A 4,804-nucleotide genomic window follows, 5' to 3' on the forward strand; every position below is an offset into this window, starting at 1 on the left:
TTGACACTTGTTATATGACAAAGGATTCATTGCAAAACAGTAGGTAAAGAACAATCTTTTCAATTTTAGTATATGTGCTGCCGAAGCGAGCACAAAGGACAATCTTTTCAGTAAAGTTTGCTGTGACAAGTAAGTACCCATATGAAGAAAATAAAGTTGTATTCTTTTTTTTTTCCTGAATGCAGTAAGTTTTTATTATCGAGTGCAAAGCAGCACAGTGACAAAACCTAACACAAGGCTTCTTAAATTCCAATTTTTGCACAACAGTTAATTCCCCCTGAAGGGGGTGCACCGTTACTGGAAGTACTGCAATACCCGGTCGACGGTGGAGTGGACGGAGTATATAAGCTCCTATTCCATCTCCTAATTCCAAAATCCATTTAATATATTGTCCTCGAATAGAGGACATATCAGATATTAAACTGATAAGAACAGATACTATACTTGATCTTCGCTAAAAGGCCGAGGAGCGATATAAAAGTTGTATTCTTAAACAAACAATTTATTTTAGATGGAATAAGATCTATAAGGACAGACAAAACAAGAAAATCTTCTAGTGGACAATACAGATGAATGTATTAATGATCTTAGAGTACATAAAAGTTTCACTTAAGAGGACACAAAACTGGGGCGCCTGGGTGGCTCAGTGGGTTAAGCCGCTGCCTTCGGCTCAGGTCATGATCTCAGGGTTCTGGGATTGAGTCCCACATCGGGCTCTCTGCTCAGCAGGGAGCCTGCTTCCTCCTCTCTCTCTGCCTGCCTCTCTGCCTACTTGTGATCTCTCTCTGTCAAATAAATAAATAAAATCTTAAAAAAAAAAAGAGGACACAAAACTTATTATAAGCAAAAATATTTTTAAAAATTGTCTACATTAAAATTATGAATTGTATTTATCAAAAGATACTACAAAGTGACTGAAAAGCCACTGAACAGGAGAAGATATTTCTAACACATCTTTCCAACAAACGATTCATATACAAAATACATAAAGATGTATATAGGGGAAGGGAAAAAAAGAGAGGGAAGCAAAGCATAAAATACTCTTATATAGAGTTATATATATATGTTCTCTATAGAGAACAAACAGGGTAGATGGAGGGGAGGCGGCTGGGGGGATGGGCAGCGGCTGGGGGGGGATAGGCTATATTGGTGATGGGTGTTAAGGAGAGCACTTGTTGTATTGAGCATTGAGTGTTATATGTAAGTGATGAATCACTAAATTCTACTCCTGAAACCAATATTACACAGTATGTTAACTAATTAGAATTTAAATTAAAATTTGAAAAAACTCCCCTCCTACTAATTAGTAAGAAAAAAAAAAAACCAATAAAATTGGAAGTGGAAACTTCCAAAATGAAAATTTCAAAAAAGTAGAAATCCAAACGGCTAGTGAACATGCGGAAAGGTGCTCATTCTTATTAGTAGTGGGAAATATAATTAATGCCACTATGAGATATGATTATCACTTAATGGTTTGCCTTAAATTAAAAACTTTGACATAAAAAGTGTTGAAAATGATGTGGTCCAATCAGCACTATCATATACTAGTTCATGGGGGTGTAAATTAATATAACCATTGTAAAACAATTTGGCATTATCAAGTATAGTTGCAGATATGTATGTCTTACGACTCAGTACTTCTGTTCCTGGATATATATATTTTAGGAAAATAAGTATATATATATATATACACACATACATGTATATATAAAATAGTTCATAGACACAGGTGGTGTTTTTATAACCCAAATGTAGAAAGCATCCAAATGTTCATCAGCAATAGAATGAATATATAAATTTTGGTACATTTATAGACTGAAATATTAAATAGCAACAAAAATGAAAAACCCACAGCTATCTGCTATAACATATCAGTCTTACCTAGGTAGAGAGTAGACAAAACATAGTATGTATTATTGATTCTAGTTGTTTAAAATTGAGAAGGCATCACTAAATCTATAAAGAAAATTAAAGAAATTATTGTCATAAAAATCAGGAATGTGGTTACCTCCAAAAAGAAAGGGGAGAGTTTGTTACTAGGAAGGGAAACATGAAGTCTTCTTCAATACTACAATGTTCTGATTCTTGATCTGCATAGTGGTTGATGGTTATTGCCTGATCGAAGTACACATACATGTCTCCACTTCTCTATATGTTTGCTATGTTTCACACATATAAAAAAAATACAAGAATATATCATGATGAAGTCACTCCCTTCCCTCCTGGAAATGCCAGGATGGCTCACTATTAGGAGATCTATTAATATAAATATTCATTAGAACTAAGGAAGAAACCCTTTCATCACTTGATAGCTACTGAAAAATAATTTGAGAAAATTCAGTAGTGATTTGCAATTTAAAAAAGTCTGGTACACAAATAAAACCAGGTGAATTCTTTCTTAACATGTGATAATTTTCTATCTCAGCCTAAAAGCCAGCATTTTGGTTTGAGGAAAAATTCTAGAGGTATACCTGTGGAAGTTAGAGACAGATTGATTATGCCCATCACTATCACTAATATAATACTGCATTTGGCTAAACCAAAGTAATTTTTGAAAGTTATGTAATTACTAATATAAAATCAGAGAAGGTGGAGGAAAAACTACCAATGTTTGCAGAAGATAGGTTCTTATACCTGGGAAACCCAGGAAATCAAGTAGAGAACTACCACAAATGAAAAAGAAATTTCAGAAAGTTGTGGGGGATGGAATGACTTATCCAGAAAGCAGTAGCTTTCCTGTATGCAAACAGTTAGCAAACATGATATATAATGGACAAAAGATAGAATTTATGGTGATATTAAAAAGGACAACATATAGGAATAACCTTAACAAGAAATGTTTGGATGAGTGAAAAAGATATGAAATACTCCTGAAAGATAGAAAATAAGCCTCGATCATAGAAAGACTCTATAGTATCACAAAGATTTCTATTCTCCCCAAATTACATTTTCAACTTCTAAGCTTAAATTATGCTATAGAGTATATAGTTAATAGCATTACAATAACAAATAACAGTTTTTAATTTTAACTAGACAAGCTGGATGTAAGTTCACAAGGAAAACTTTGGCTGATGAAGAGAGACTAACCTATCAGACAGTGTATTTATTCAGGGTTCTCTGAAGTAACAAAATCAACAGGTGACTCATAAGCCTCCTGTCAGTGGCAATCAAAAGTGGGGAACCTGAGACCTGACCTACTTTGCCTTACATTTCCCACTCTCTCTTCCAAAGGAAGGTGTTGATTTTAAGCCAAAGAAAAATAACTCAATTAAGTATTTGGAGATAATTCTTAAGGCGGTGCACCAAAATGAGGCCTCGGCCCTTGTTAATTTAAGTGAAAACTGGTAGCCAGTGGTGCTCTTTAGCAAGAAAAAACCAAATTACTTTTTAAAGATTTTTAACATTCCTCCTGGTTTAAATGCTATCCCCCAAACTGAGGAAAATGACATTGATGGAGATCTCATGCTCTCCGATTCAAAGCATGCAGCCTCATGTGACCGAAAAGAAAAGAAGGAGGGTAGAGAGGTGGAGAAGGAGGAGAAGGAAGAGGAATAAGAAGAAGAAGAAAAAAAAAAAAAAAAAAACTGCCTGCTCCTGCCCCAACCAGCATGTCTGGCATTCCGTTGCATGTACAAAGGCTCACTCATCTGTCACTTGAAACTGTAAACCCCGGAGTTACTTCTGGTAAGCACCAGTCTCACAGATTTTTTTTTTCTTCTCCAGAAATAACCCATGCATACATTTGTATATAAAAAACAATTCTTCTCAGTTTTTCATTTTACTTAATTATGTATCTCAGAGGATTTCCTTTTTTAATGGCTCCATGCATTGCAGGTTGGGAGCAAATTGTGTCTGGAAAATGAAATGCAACCTATGCCCCTGCAGCTTGAGGCCCTGAGAGCCTCCGCTGTTGCATTTTTGACCTCCTGGTTGGTGGGGTGGGGGACGGTCTGGCTTTTTGCAATTGGCCCACCACCAGGGGGCGCACTTTTCCTAACTCAGGCAAGGCCATTTTGGATGTTTCAAAATATATTTCATGGGTCTCTCATTGATCCATACACTTTTTTGGTCGCATTTTCTCCACATCCTATCCCCAATACAGCCAGTGCAGCAGTGAACAGCCTTGTGATTTTAAAAAAAAGATTTTATTTCTTTATTTGACAGAGATCACAAGTAGGCAGAGAGGCAGGGGGTAGGGTAGAGCAGGCTTCCTGCTGAGCAGGGATCCCGATGCGGGGCTAGATTAGAGGACTCTGGGATCATGACCCAAGCTGAAGGCAGAGGCTTTAACCCAATGAGCCACGCTGGTGCCCCCAGCCTTGTGATATTTTAATGCCATGTGACATAGAATAACTGGTGGTGTCGTCAACATGGCCTGAGTTATTTCCTAGTTCTGCCAGACTACAGTTTGCTCGCACACCACTTCTCACTTAGAATTTCAGACTTCCTTCTACCCTCTTAATCAGTTTTACAGGCCTAAGGTCAATTCCCTTAAGTTTCAGAGCTGCCCCTGACTTTGGCAGTGGTATAGGAAACTGGGTTTGCTCCGACACATGTCTCTCCATATGTCTGAAAGAGAAAAAAGTAATAAAAGGAGAGAGAAAGGGTGGGGGGGGGGGGGGACACACATGACATGTGCGACAGGGACGCTTTGGAAAGGAAGCTGCCTTTATTGGCAAGGTGAGGAAGACAGGAAGAAAGCAACTACCATCTGTATTTCCTTTCCGAAGCGGAGCTGGGAAGAACTCACACACTCTACTGGACAGAACAGTCAAGGCAATGGAAATCGTCTATTCTCCCTGAA

General features: G+C 37.4%; 1 non-coding gene across 1 annotated transcript; it reads right to left on the reverse strand.

The window, feature by feature from the left end:
- Positions 1 to 281: 281 nt before the first annotated feature.
- Positions 282 to 474, reverse strand: LOC132012781 (U2 spliceosomal RNA). Its single transcript, XR_009402757.1, has one exon. It is a non-coding gene; the product is annotated as a U2 spliceosomal RNA (small nuclear RNA).
- Positions 475 to 4,804: the final 4,330 nt, after the last annotated feature.

This window comes from Mustela nigripes, chromosome 2 (assembly GCF_022355385.1).
Source record: "Mustela nigripes isolate SB6536 chromosome 2, MUSNIG.SB6536, whole genome shotgun sequence".
In the NCBI taxonomy this organism is placed as follows: domain Eukaryota; kingdom Metazoa; phylum Chordata; class Mammalia; order Carnivora; family Mustelidae; genus Mustela; species Mustela nigripes.